At 34.7% G+C, this 16,004-nt stretch overlaps 1 protein-coding gene across 3 annotated transcripts in view; it reads right to left on the bottom strand.

Annotated features, from left to right (window-relative positions):
* HIF1A (hypoxia inducible factor 1 subunit alpha) overlaps positions 1-16,004 on the bottom strand; it is a gene marked incomplete at its 5' end in the record, with an annotated part of 49,258 nt that overhangs the window by 25,745 nt on the left and 7,509 nt on the right. The gene's annotated exons all lie outside the window — the stretch shown is intronic.

The following is a 16,004-nucleotide window of genomic DNA, read 5'->3' as shown; positions in this document are numbered from 1 at the left end:
TAAGGAACTCTCACAATGAGTTAAGATCAAGCTTTCAGCCTGTCCAGAGTAGATGTTTCCTCCTCCTTGGTATGTTAAACTGTAAGTTATTTTTTACTTGCAAATTTAAAGTGGCCTGTATATGGATAGCTACGTCTCATAATCTTTCGATAGTATGTCAACAGAGAAAAACTGCAATTAAATTTGGAGAAATTACCTATAATTGTACATTATAATGTGAAAACAAGAGTTATTAAGCAGGTAAAACAATAACTACACACCTATTTCTGACGCAAGTTTCTCTTGATTTGTGTTCCACCCTCTATCCTACCACGGAGGACATTGACCATAAACTGTAGGAATTCATGTTGGCAGCTATAATAAACTATTGTTTTTAAATTGCCTACTTCTATAACAGCCCCTTATCTATTACTAGTATAATGGGCACTAAATAAATGCAAGGGCATAGAGGGGAAAAAAGATACAGTACAAGAATTTAAAGTGACAAGTTAGCAAAGATAATAAAGATGTATCCTAAGGGTACATCTTTGAGGAACCCTTCCAAGAATAAAGGCAATAAGATTTTCACAAGTCATATCAAGCAAAGCTGTCCTCCTGTGCTTAACTGCCTAGCAACATCTATTCCTTTGACCCAATTCAAGGTAAGGCTAAATCTGGTTCTGTCCTTAGCTGCTTCTTTAAGAGCTTTTATTTATTAAAGCCTACTATGTATCAAACACTACCCAATACTAGGTGCCTAGTTCTCCTAGTTCTACAAATAAATTAAAGAGTAGCTCTATTTTACAAGCTTGTACTCTGGGATTCCACAGGCTAAAAAACAATAATGTAGCCAACACTATTGGAAAGCAGGTGTTTTAAGTCTTTTCCCTTCCACAGTTTATCTCTTAATAGGGATTGCTGTCTCTACTTTAAATACTCAACTGATCTCCTTCACCTCTTCACCTCAATCCTATGTCAATTAAAGTCACTAAATGTTGAAAACAGCCCTTAAAATTTATTGAGCATTCAGCAGTACAACAGGGACTGTGTTACTTAATCCTTCGTATAGTTTATGAAGTACATAATTGTCTCTACATCAAGTCTCTCCTCTGTTTAAATAATCTGCATCATAGAAGCAACCTTCTCAAATAACAAGGCAGTTTTTCTTAGCATATGCTCTTATGTTGTGTAATGTGAGAATATCTAACAGTTGTATTTTGACAACAGTAATACAATCATTTTAGCACTTGTTTGTGTGCTTATGACTATTATAAGAATGTAAACATTCTTATAATAATATATAATAATAGTAACATAATATAGTAACAGACCTTTGATAATAAAAATTTCACTTCACGCATCTAGAACTTGAGAATCACGCATCTAGAACTTGAGAATCTTGAGGTTTAAGGTGATCTATTAAAAAACTATTATGACTATTATGACTTATAACTCCTTTTTTGTTATGAGTCAGGGCTTTCTCAGTTCTATACAATTAAAAAAAAAGAATTGAAACAACATGAAAATGCAACACTGTCAACAGTCTGCAATTGTGTTTTCTGATTGATAAATGCTTTCAATTTGATTAAAAATAAAATGTGAAGTAAAACGTTTTAAAAATCTCTAGAGGCAGGGCCCCTGTGGGCCCTAACAAATGCTGTTTTCTTTAGTTTTCCCCCTCTTAAATCGGTGGATGAGAGGCATTGATAGCTATGGGAGGATGAGAGGCATTGATGGCTATGGGAAATATTACTATTTGGTTCAAGTAAAATTAAAAAGTGATGACCACCTCATGATAAACCTAAATGTTAGTTCAAATGCCACAATGAGTCAAGGTGTTCAGCATTTAATAAGCCCCTGACTCAGCCATACTGTCTTCCTTTTTCTGAACCAATTAAGTTACTTTAAAATAACTTCCCAAATGAAACGCTTGAGTAAAAATATTAATCCTTAAACTTGTTATGTGTGTTTTGAAGGTATATGCTCAAGTTAACCATGGTGATATAATATCTATATATATTATGCTGTCCAAGGTGTGGCAATAAGCTTCAAAGCAAATCCTTTATGAATTTGGGGTTCGATAAAACATATAAAGGACAATACTGTATATTTAAGCTAGGGCAAACTGTGAGAAGAATTTGAGCATGTGACTCAATTTTGGAAGAAAACCGAGCTTTAAGAAAATGAGGAATATAATACGAGAGTTGAAGAAGGTAATGAAAATAATAGGTATTATATAATCAATCTAGACAGAAAACAATGAAGATGTTTCAAATACAGGTTTTGGTTCCCATGGGGGTGCAAGGATTGAACCCAGGGAAGTGCTAAGCATGCACTCTACCACTGAGTTACACCCTCAATGCTGTAATATAATATTTAAAGGACAATTATGTGTTATGTTCTTCCTATGTGACTATGGGAGCTCTTAAAACATTTTCAAACTTAAAGCTGAAAGTTTCAAAGTTCTTAGGAGTTTTAGCATCTGAACTGCCACATCTGCTCATAAAAAGGTTCTTTACCAGTCACCTGTCACAGAATTATAGAATTGATCAAGAATAGTTCGTCAGACTAAACGATCTAGGTTTCACAGAGAGGATCTGTACTGTCTCCGTAGACCACACAATGAAAAGTGTGTACATAAAATCACTGTATTTCTCTGAATTATCAGTTGTATCTACGTTGTTTTAAAGTACAGATCAAGTGAATTTCTACTACTAACAAGCCTGACACAGTAGCTGCTTTAGTTAGGAGTATAGGGCTGGGCTGTCACTCAGCAATAGAATGCTTTCCTAGCATGCATGAAGCCCTGGGTTCAATCCCTAGCACTGCAAAATAATTACAGTAACATAATAACAAAATAAAAATACAGTTTGAATACTTTGCTTACCCATTTACATGACTGTTCTAGAACTAAGGTTTGAATAATTACCCAAATAGCTCCATCTTTGTGGTATTAGTTTTTCTAGTTTATTATTTATCACTATACTTAACATTTTATTACATATCAACAATTATATCTTGAAATTATTTTGTATAGAAAATATACTTTAAAAATCACTTGTACCACTGCAAAAAGCTTGTGTGCCAAGTCTAAATAAGCTATATATATATATATATATATATTTTTTTTTTTTTGCGGTAGTGGGGGGGATGAAACCCAGGGGCACTGTACCTCCAAGCCACACCCCCAGCCCTATTTTTTAGTTTATTATTTATTTATTTATTTATTTATTTATTTATTTATTTATTTTTGTGGTACTGGGGTTCCTGGAAGCCCTTCTACCTCCGGGCTACACTCCCAGACCTATTTTTAATATTCGAAACAGGGTCTCTTAAGCCAGCGTGGCTAGCTTCGAACATGCGCGATCCTCCTGTCTCTGCCTCCCAAGCGCGGGGATTACAAGCGTGCACCACCATGCCCGGCTACTGTTTGTGTTTTATTTGTTGTCCATCAGTCTGTCAGTCACAGCAACTTCCTTATTTTGTTTCCACCCATTTTTACAAAGTTCTAACTTATATTAGGCCATATTAAGGAATAAAGGCTGAAGTTTTCTCTTTTTAATATTAAAAACAATTTAGTCCTATACCTTAAGCCAGTGCATATAATATGCATTCTCCTCAGGAAAGGTACTTTCTGAGACTTTTGTTTTGTGCTACTGGAAGTTTAATGCAGGGCCTTGTACATGCTAGGCAGTGTTCTATCACTCAACTATGCTCCCAGTCCTGAGAATGATTTTTAAGTAAAATAGGGCTTGTCCTCCTGAATTCGGTATGATGGTAGCATAAATACTGAAAGGTTACCTCAAGGTCTAATGCCAAGGTTTTTAATTCCATCATTTTCAAAAGAAAACAAAAGATAGACTTACCAAGTGTTTGGTTTACATTTCTCAGCACAGTTGAGGGAATTTAAAAAACAAAAATACCTCTAAAACCATACAACCACTACTCCTTACTAAGGACATCTCACATTTCCACATAGAATCCAGTTAACTGTTCTTTCCCCTTGCATGAGTACAGTGTTACTATTTGCACAGGACTACTTACTAACCCAAGTCTTCTTACATATTCGAGAAGCTAGATTGTTTTGCATGTTTCAGTAAATAGTTAATTTGGTGCCAGTTTGATATTATCTTTCTTACACAGAGTTCAACTTTACATTTTACTATCTGTTCAGTTAGTTTACTTTGATGAGCTTTTATTCTGTTTTATAAGTCTATTATTTAGCTATAAGCCACTTGTCATATTAGAAGTTAGTATTTTCCCAGAATCCGTTATTTACCTATCTTACAGGAGTTTATCTGTTCTCTAAATATATGGTTATTCAAACCCTTTAAAATCAAATCCTTTTTCTCATTACACTTTTATTTCTGACTTTACTATGTTAAATTCTCACTTATTTTGGATATTTACTAGATAATTTGGTTCAACTCATTTTTCACATATTTGTAACAATTTGAACTGGAAATGTTATTAAATAAGTGCTGCAACTCATCACTAATTTCTACTCTTGTACTGGTATTCTTCATACGGTAAGGATCCCAAAAGTAAAAGCAATATGCACACCCACACACTTCAGGAGATTTATCCAGGCATAAGCTAATTATCAAGATAACTAAAGCAAAAATTAGCATAAATGAAAAAATTAGAATTTTGCCTATGTCTTTAAGCACTTAATATCATGGAACAATATTTATTAAATGTTTCCCACATATTCACTCATTTAGAAGACCAAAAAAAAAAAAAAAAAAAAACCACACACCTAGAGGAATGGCCTCCTTGGAACTCAGAAAAACATGAACCACTCTTTCAGTCAAGAAATAACTATGAGGCCAGGCCTGGTGACGCACCCTTGTAATCCCCATGATTGGGAGGCGGAGACAGGAGGATTGTGCTGATTCAAAGCCAGCCTTGCTGGCTTAAGAGATCGTTTCCAAATAAAATAGGTCTGGGAGTGTAACCCAGAGGTAGAGGGCTTTCCAAGAACCCCAGTACCACCGAAAGAAAGAAAGAAAGAAAGAAAGAAAGAAAGAAAGAAAGAAAGAAAGAAAGAAAGAAAGAAAGAAAGAAAGAAAGAAAGAAAGGGAAAAGAAGCAACTATGGAGCATATATCAAGAACCCTGTACTATGTCTAGGTACTAGGGATATTTTGTATAATCACCTTTAGGTAAATAAGTACCCCCCCCATCATATACACAGTCTACTGAAACAGTTTTAAAATGCCGTATTTCCAAACACTGGTCTAGATACATGGGAATTACTGGGGAAATTACACAGTTCAAATATCTGAGCCCCACCTCTGTAAAACCAGCCTATCTGAGGCAGAGTTTCTGAATTTGGGTTTTTAAAAATACCCTGGATGCATGTAATACAAAGTAAGGTTTGGGAACAACTGACTGATCCTTGTTACTAAACATTGTTTTGCTTTCTTATCTCTCTCCAATTACCATCACAGAGATGGTTAAAAAAAACAAACAAAAAAACCTGGTATTATTTCCTTTTTAAAATCTTACCAGTGTGGTCAGTGTCAAGCCCATTTTAAAGAAAGCCTTCCCTTACCCAGTTATTTGCCCATCTCGTCATCCATACTGCAGTTATTCAAAAGCACCATATCGCATTCCTTTCTGGCTCTCTCTACCCGCTCCGCCTGGGATCCTCTTCCTAATATGTGTCTTGGTAAATTAGTGCAAGAAATTTCAAATATCCAACTCAAGCATTTTCTTCTGTATTCCAAAATTGCCTCTCTTCCATAGAACTGATTACTCTAGTTTTACAGCTACATTTATCTTCCTCATTAAGTCCTAAAGCTTCTTGGGGACAGGAAACTGCCTCATTCATCTTTGTGTTCTCACCTGAGATGTGTGCAAGTTTTACTTTAACTTTAGTATTTGGCCCAAGTCTGCTATCTGAGTTTGATTTCATGCAAAGAAAACTTCCCTTCCTCTTTATTCTTTTTGGAAATCACTGATTTGTGCTTTATCAGTGCTCCTGTGATCCTATACAGCATAATCATAAATAACCAGGATATCAATGTTGGTACTAAATAAGGCATACTATTTGGACTTACTACTATATCTGGAAATGCACTTTCAAATAATTTAAGAAAGCATATCTGTTACAAGTTAGAGTAAAAACCTTATATTCGCTGGGCATGGTGGCACACGCTTATAATCCCCGCGCTTGGGAGGCGGAGACAGGAGGATCGCGCAGGTTCGAAGCCAGTCTTGCTGGCTTAAGAGACCCTGTTTCGGGGGGGAAAAAAAAAAAAAAATATATATATATATATGTCTGGGAGTGTAGCCCGGAGGTAGAGGGGTTCCATCCCCAGTACCACCAAAAAAACAAAACAACAACAACAAAAACCTTATATTCTTTCATTTCCCTATTTTTTTGCTTATTTTTTAGTCTTTTCCTATAATAGCAACAAGAATAATCCAGCATTCTGTGTTTTAAGAATTCCTTCAGGGGCTGAGCGTGCTTGTAAACCCAGCTACTAAGGAGGCTGAGGTAGGAAGATTTCAAGTTCAAGACAGTCTGGGCAATTTAGCAAGAATCTTATCTCAAAATAAAAAACTAAAAGGGATGGATGGGGATATAACTCAATGGTAGAGTCCCTGGGTTCAATCTCCAGTACCATTACCCGCCCCCCCCAAAAAAGGTGCAAACTAAAGTTTGATATCCTCCATCTTAGAGTAAAAACTTCATGCACACATTTTATTTATCTACCATAATATTATTTAGTTGAGGAGGAATCAGAATTATTGAAAGGCTCAATACCAATTTTGGATCAAGAGAGATTTTATTTGGATATTTTATTTATATCAAAAGTTAGTAATACAGAAACAAAAACATTTTTTTTAACATCTTTAATGTCCATTAAACTAAACAGATAATTCTTCTACCACAGAAATTTGAGAACTACCAGCAGGTCTCATAGCAGAATTTTAACAAAGGAAAGGCAGAAAATTATGAAAAATTTTGTTAACATTTATTCTTAACTATAATTTTATTTCTAACTATATACATACTATAACATACTATGTGAAACAGAACACTAAATTCAGTGAGTTGGACAATACTAGGTAGAATGAGGAGCAATTTCCGAGGTTAAAAGCTAGAGTTCACTCAATGACAAAAACAGTAAAAATGAGTGTGTACTTAATAACACATAACTTGGCCTTAAAATTATTAGTGTATCAATAGTACAGTTCAGAGATGACCAAATGGAGACTGTGATAATTGTGGAACTTTTGGAATTGTGATACCCTGAAACAATTTTTTAATCACCCTTTAATACATTCAATGTAAATGCTGTTTAACAGTTGATATTAGTACTGTATTGTTTGGAGAATAATGACAAGAAAAAGCCTAAATATTCAGTACAAACACAATTTTCCCCACATATTTTCAATTCATGACACTAATATATCAGAATTAGGAATCACTGTTCTTGGGTAGCAGCTGTGTTATTGGCTTTCCTCAACCATATAATCTGCACATAAATACCCTGCCTTTGTATTAGAGTAGTCACCCAGTGTTCTCAGGTGACTGTTCTAGAACACCTCAACTCCCATACCAAAATCAATGGATGCTCAAGACTCTTACATAAAATGTCACAGTATATCTATATAACCTATGCATATTCTCCTGTAAATTTAAATAATCTTTAGATACTTATAATACCTAATCCAATGTAAATGCTGTTTAACAGCTGATATTAGTACTGTATTGTTTGGAGAATAATGACAATAATGACAAGAAAAAGCCTAAATATTCAGTACAAATACAAATTTCCCTGCATATTTTCAATTCATGGTAGGTTGATTTTGTGAATATGGAATCCAAGGATAGAGAGGGCCAAACAAATTTCCTCAACTTGTAAATCTTTTTGTTTCCATTAATATATTCTCTCAGATAGTAGTAGAGCTGGTACTGGAGTTTAGTAAGGTCAGTGATAACTGAACAGTGTATAATTATTTACTTGAATAATTATAAAGGATGAATAAGTTATTAAATACCTACATAATAGAAAAAAATCCATGGGCTGGAATAAAAGTGTGAATTACAACATGGTAGGGTTTGTTCAATAATGTGAAAACAATGTTGAAGGTATCCCATAAAAATTTAAAAGCTGTTTTCATTTTGGTAGCAATGTAAAATAAAAAGCATTTTCTGGATCATCTAAATGATCTCTATATTCTTTTCTAGCTACAAGCCTTAGGTGTCTGAGGCTGCTTACCAAACTGAGAACAAATGATCACAAAAGGAACAAGGTTACTACATCATCATCATCATCATCATCATATTATGATGATGATGATGATGATGCAGGTTTGGGGATGGAACCCAGGGGCATTCAACCACCAAGCTACACCCCCTGCCTTATTTTTTTTTATTCTTTATTTTGAAACAGGGTCTCACTAAGTTGCAGAGGGCCTCACTAAGTAGCTGAGGCTGTCCACGAACCACAATCCTCTGGTCTCAGACTCCCAAATGCTGGGATTACAAGTGTGCGCCACCACGCCTAGCTCAAGGTTACATTATTTAATGCAGTATACTTAGATTAAGGTCACTGGGCATGTACCAAAGGTTTATAAGGATTATTTTGCTCCAAAAGACATTTACACATTAGTTAGGGTTGAGAAATCCTAGAATAAAAATTTTCTTAACATGTATAGCTGCCCAAAATGAATAGACTGTCTTGTGAGAATGCTTTCTTTGTGCCTTGGAAAATGCCAAAAACAAATTGGTAAACATACTATAGATAATGCTCCTTTAAGAGTTGATACTTAAGTAACAAAACTAAAATCCAAGAATAATTTACAAGAACCTCAAAAAGTTATACTTTTAGTGATGCATTATAATCAAACATTGTAGTAAGAAACAAAGCAATTCATTAATAGGTGAATGAATATACACCACTTGGTGCATTTCCCTCTATATCCCATCTGCTCCCCATTCATGTTAGTAAGATCGACAAAGACACCTTCAAATATGGCCATAATGTTATTTGAATTGTTCTCCTTGAACTTTCTCCCTCTTAAACATTCCCCCAAACCCTGTCCACTCTTCTACTGACTTCTCTCATTTCACTGACTTCTTTTTGTTTCCTGTTTTTGCTCTAGCTTCCACATATGAAAGAAAACATATGACCCTCAATTTATTTTTTTTGTGGTACTGGGGATTGAACCCAGGGACATTCTACCTCTCAATTACACTCTCAGATCCATTTTTTATTCTTTTATTTTGAAACAAGATCTACGCTTGACTTTCTGAGACTGACTGATTTCACTTAGCATAAAATTCTCTAGTTCTATCCATTTTCTTGCAAATAACATAATTTTGTTCTTAATGGCTAAAATTCCATTGTGTGTATATGCCACATTTTCTTTATCCACTCATCTGTGACACCTAGGTTGTTTTCATAATTTCGGTATTGTGGATTGAGCTGCTATAAACATGGGTATGCAGGTATCACCATAGTATTTTGACTTCCCTTTGGAAAGATGAAGAGGAGTGGTAGAGCTGGGTGGGTCACACAGTGGTTCCATTCCTAGTCTGTTGAAGAACTTGTCTACTGATCTCCATAATGATCGTACTTATATCCCACCAACAGTGTATAAAGTTTTCTATTTCCCCAACATCCTTGCTAGCACTCATTATTGTTTGTATTCATGACTACCATTTAAATGGACTTAAATATATTTCCTTGATTGTTAATGATATTGAACATTTTTCCATATATTGTTGGCCATTGTATTTCTTTTGAGAAGTGTCTATTCAACTGCCCATTTTTAAATAGGATTGTTAATTTTTGGAGTTAAATTTTTTTAGTTCCTTATATTTTCTAGACATTATCGCTCTATCAGAAAAGTAGCTGGCAAAGATTTTTTTTTTCCCATTCTAAAGGCTCTTTTCAGATTCTACACTGTTTCCTTTGATGCACAGAAGCTTTTAAATTTAATGGCATACTATTTATTCATTTTCTATTTTATTTCCTAAGCTTTAGAGGTTTTACTGAATTAGTCTCTACCAGTGCTTATATATAGGAGAGTTGGTCCTATGTTTTCTTCTAGTAATTACAAAATTTCTAGTTTAATTTCTAGTTTGTTGACCCACACTTATTACAGTACTTGCATTGATCAAGAGTCCTGTGTGAGAGGTGATAAGTAATCTACAACAAGAAAACAAATGATCTATTTTAAAAATTGACTCATTTAATCAGGAGACCCCATTCACACAGTTAATAATGAACAGTCAAGCAGGGAAAACTGGCATTCTTCCAGAAAACTGATATATAAACATTAAAAGAGAAAGGGAGTTTCTTTTCATTTTTTTTTATCACATGCCATATGGATGCAGGTGTGAAAAAGCTACATGTCATCTTTCATACCATACAGATAGCCTGTTAGCAGTACAATGATGTTAGCATGCAAAGAGAACAAAGGTATATGGAGCCAAGTAATATTCCAAAGACAGATTTCACTCTGAGGACAACACTCAAAATTCTAGATTTAACTATTCCTTAAACCAAAGCCAGTAACTACCAACCTCCCTACCCCCCTGACCTAGCTTTTGAGCTATGTTTCATCACTTAACAATAAAAAGAATTCTGACATACTTACCAAATTGGCAGTCTTTCAGATTCCAAACAAACATTACTGATGACAGAGTTCAAGACATGATACTTTCAAATACTGCTAGAAAGTATAAACTAGTTTAAACTTTCTGGAAGATAAGCAAATAATAGTACTAAGGGCTTAAATTTTTACACACTTTTTATCTTATTTCATTTTATTTTGGTACTAGAGATTTAACCCAGAGGTATTCTACCTCCACCTACACCCCCACAGCCCAATTTTTTATTTTGAAATTAGGTCTTGCTTGAGTTGCCAAGGGACTTCATTAAGTTGCTGAGACTGGCCTTGAACCCTCAATCTACCCTTCTCAGGCTCCAAGTACTGGGATTCACCACCACACCTGGCCTTTACACACTTTTGGACCCAGAGATTCTACTTAGAATTTACTAAGAAAGAAGCCAGACATGAGGCTCTTTTTGTTTTCTATTTTTGCTCTAGCTTCCAGATACAGAAATAAAATGACCCTTGACTTTCTAAATTTAGAAAAACTAAAAATTTGAGTTATTTTAATAGTATGTTAAGAGCCATATACTACACTAAGCACCCAACACTATTATCTAATTTAATACCACAACTCTACAGAATTCTAAGAATCTCCTCCACTTTAGATTGGGGGAAAAAAACATGCAATTTTTTTTAAAAGAAGGTTTAAAACACAGTATGCACAGCTTAATCCTGTTTATCAAAGCATGCACATACGTATATATAGAAATAAGACAGAAATCATCACATCAAAATGTGAATCATGTTCCCAGGTAGTGAAATAGTAGGTGATTACATTTGCGCATTTGTGTGGCTCTTACAATTTTTCTATCCACTATGCCCTTAAATTTCATTAAATAGTAAAAAACAGTTTGGCTGAATCAAATGATTTTTAATATACTCAGGAAACTTTTACTTAAATGCCACTATAGAGCAATGGGAATAATCAAGCCCTGCCTTTATAGTAAGTTTTATAATAGCAGAAACACACTTATACCTAATGTCAAAGTTTTCTTTTAAAATTACTAGTGTTAGTATCACAGTATGGCTATGATGGCATAGTATGGCAAACTCCATGACTGATTTAATTACCTACAATAGTTTACTGATCAAAATCCTAAAGCCAACCATGATAATAGGAAAAAGTATCTGCTATGAGTGTGGGAAAAGGCAGTGGTGTCATACTTGTTTGTTCTTATTTATCACCCTGTTAAGATTTAATTAAATTTTGTAAAGAAATTAGAAAGTAACAGAATTTAAATATCTATATCAAGAAAAGTCAAAGAAGAGTTATTCAATAATTTTCTTCTACCAGGAGAAGGAAGATATAGATTAAGTGAAACATAGACCAAAAAAACTAAGGTGAACAACAACAACAACAAAAGAAGCTCAGCTATAGGGGTGAGATGGTTGAAACAACAGGTAAGTCAGGCTGGGTGAGATATCTTAAAGGCTATGAGAAACACAGAGTCTGATATAAACGTCCTACCTACAGCATGCTCCAAGAACCCTGGAGACAGTTTGCATGGAGATAAAATGATCAATCAAAACAGAAGAAACAAATGACTTCAATAGTTGTTGAGGGCACCTTATTAGATACCTATCTGTATCGTATGTCTGAAAAAAACCTCATGTTTTCAAGCAGTAATATAGCATCCTTAGGGCATTCAAAACAAGATTTATGTTATGGTATACAGTAAATATATTTTATTATTTATTGCAGAACTGGGGATGGAACCCAGGGGCACTGTACCTCAAGCTCAACCCCCAGCCCTATTTTTAATTCTTTACTTTGAAACAGGGTTTCACTAAGTTGCAGGGGGCCTCACTAAGTAGCTGAGGCTGGCCAAGAACCTGTAATCCTCCTGTTTCAGCCTCCCAAGTATTAGGATTACAAGCCTGCATCATCACACCTGGCTCAATGGATTTTAAATAAACTCCAGGGATATTTTTTTTAACTGATCACCATCTCAGATAATGTTTGCCAACTGTAATTTACAATCACTGTCAGTAATTTGATCTCTAGCTAAAAATTACCATATTTCAAATTATAACTTAAACATTAAGTAAACTGTAGGTCTTGGGAACTCAAGATTACTAGGAACTATATTACATATTAGACAACAAATGACCTTTGTTTATATTACTTAAAAAGCACTTATGTGTTTTTTCAAAAATATATTCTCAAAATTGCACAGAATTTATTTAAGAAGAAGAGGGGAAATTCAGTGGGTCAAACTATTGAAGAGTAATAACTGTTCCTAAATACATTATCATTTTTCCAGCCAGGCGTGGTGGTGCACACTTTTAACCCCAGCATTTGGAAGCTGAGAGAGGAAGATCACGGTTCATGGCCAGCTTCAGCTAATTAGTAAGGTCCTTTGCAACTCAATGAGAGCCTGTTTCAAAATAAAGAATAAAAAATAGGGCTGGGAGTATAGCTTGGAGGTAGAATGCCCCTGAATTCCAACCCCAGTACCACAAAAAGAAATTATTTTTTTTTCCCCACTGCTGGAGGCTTAACACAGAGCCTTATTTATACACATTAGATAAGCACTCTTCCACTGAACTACATCCCTAAGTAGCTGCCCTCCCCGCCAAAATTCTTAAAGACTATATAAACTACAGAATAATGCTGGTAATGTTAGCCTCTATTAAATAGTTCCTATGAGAATTTAAATTTCAAATTTCTCATATTCTTAAGCCAGTTTTGGTATCCTATGACAATTAAATGAAAGATAATTAGAAAGACATCTAAAATCAAATTCGTTTTTAATTCTGCTTTCAATCTACATCCCCAATCCTTTTTTTTTTTTTTTTTTTAATTATGTGTGGTGCTGGGGATTGAACCAAGGGGCATTCTACCTCCGAGCTACACCCCCAGCCTGATTTTTTTTTATTATTATTATTCTTTATTTTGAGACAAGGTCTCACTAAGTTGCACAGGGTCTCAATGAGAGGCTGAGGCTGTCCTCCAACCCAGATCCTCCTGTCTCAGTACTAGGATTACAAGCACAAACCACCAAGAGCTTATTTGTATTATTTCTGAAACAGGGTCTAAGTTGTTGAGGGTCTCACTAAGTTGCTAAGCCTGGCATTGAACCTGTTACCCTCCTATTTCAGCCTTCCAAGTACTGGGGGATTACAGGTATGTGCCATCAAGCTCACTAACAACCTTAGTCTTTACATTCCTAATTATAAACTAAGATCTTTATAATAGTTTGTATTTTAGAAACATTGTTGTCTTAACACAAAGCAGCTTAACTGTTAATAATATTAAGGATAACAATAGCAAACACTACTATACAAACATTGGCTAGGCATTGTTTTAAATACTTTACAAGCTAACTATGAGTCAGTGATAGACAAGAAAACCAAGGCACAGAAAAGTTTGTAACACAGAGAAATTGGGTCACACCAGCTAGTAACAGATCAGGCACTCAACTAAATTCAGTGCCTAAAATAGTGTGGAAATGCTGCTTCTAGAGTACCTCTAAACTACATAATAGAAATGCATGTGGTTAAAATGCCACCTTAAACCATTTGAATACAGGAAGTGCTTATAGAAATGAAAACTAAAGTATGCCAAACTTAATTTTCTCTAATGAAAGCACATGTATGTGAACATAAAAAATGGAAAAAAATACATGAAAATTTTAACAATGGTTATCTCTCAGTGTTAAAATTATAAACATATATATCAATATGTCTTTTTATATTTTCCTAATGTTAATAATTTTGAATGTTTATTCAAACATTTATCTTATATACTTAGAAACATTAATTGTATGTTGCAAATAATAGTAATATATTAAAAACATTCTAAATGTCCATTAACTGGGAATTACTAAATTATGGCATACCCATGCCAAGAGATACTATATAGTAGACAAAATGCAATAGTACTTAATACTAGCAATGAAGATAGCCAAGACATAATACTATATAGTAGACAAAATGCAATAGTACTTAATACTAGCAATGAAGATAGCCAAGACATAATGCTAAAGGAAAAATATTAAATGAGGTAATATATGTAAAACACTCACAGAACAACTATGTTCTAAATTATGTATAATAAATCATGTAAATGAATAGAATCTATGAGAAGCATGATAAACTATTAAAAATAACTACTTGATCAAGCTGGTAGTGGTGATTACGGTATTAGTAGTAAAGGAGATTTTCAGTTTTTACTCTATATTTATTTTTAGTTTAATATTCACAATGAGAATAGACAGATATATTATTTGTACAACATTTTTAAACAAAATAACTATTAGTAGGCCAATGTTAAATTCAAACCTATTTTTATAACACTACAAATAAGGGACCAGGTATAAATAAAAAAAGAGACTTGTGTAAATCCTATTTTCTGAGAAGGAATGGACTGCAGTTAGGTCATAGAAAACATAAAGGCTAGATCTGAAGTATATCTAAATTATCTAAGAGACTCTAAAATCTTATTTTGGAACAATAGTGGTGGACCAAATACCTTCCTTGAGGCTGTAAAAGGACAGGTGATTTGTTAACTCATAACTTCTAACACTAATGTTGTACTTAAACCTTTCTGTCCCATGGCTGACTTCCAGGAAATTATGAATTAGTTTATTTTGGGGGGGGGGTGTTGGTGGTACTGGGGTGAAACCCAGAGGCTTTCTACCTCCAGAGTATACTCCAAGACCTATTTTATATTTTATTTGGAAACAGGTCTCACTAAGTTGCTGAGAGCCTCACCAAGTAGCTGAGACTGGCTTCGAACCTGTGCGATCCTCCTGTCTCAGCCTCCCGAGCGCTGGGATTACAAGCGTGCACCACCCTGCCTGGCTTGAATTTAAGCACACCCTTGTAATACTAGTATTTTTGGGAGGCTGAGACAGGAGGATCACAGATTCACAGCTGGCCTCAGCTATGTAATGAAGCCCTGTTTCAAAATTAAAAAAAAAAAAAAAAATAGGGCTAGGGGTGTAGCTTGGAGGTAGAATGTCCCTGGGTTTAATCCCCAACACACACACAAAGAATATTCCTATCTTAGCCACTGTTATATCACCAGCACCAAGTACTTGCAAATAACTATCATTTACATTGGATTTATTATGTGTCACAAATTGTTTTAAGGACATACATATATTCAGTCCTCATGGTATAGGAACTGACAGCACAGGGAAGTATTTTACTCAGTGGAACACAGTGGAATCTCAGGGAGGCAGACTCCAGAGGGAGTGCTCTGAACAACTATGATACAGACACTTCTATCACACATATTAAATGTTTGCTACAGATTAACCAAGTAATGCTTTCCACACATGTACCTAGCAGGTTTTCCACAGTCATTCACAGCTATCTCTTGTCACACACTTTTTTATTTTTTATTTTTTGGTGGTACTGGGGTTCCTGGAAGCCCTT

Source organism: Muscardinus avellanarius (assembly GCF_963383645.1).
Source record: "Muscardinus avellanarius genome assembly, chromosome: 12".
Lineage (NCBI taxonomy): Eukaryota > Metazoa > Chordata > Mammalia > Rodentia > Gliridae > Muscardinus > Muscardinus avellanarius.
The sequence above is the reverse complement of the archived record's forward strand: the minus strand, read 5'-3'. Positions and strand labels throughout refer to the sequence as shown.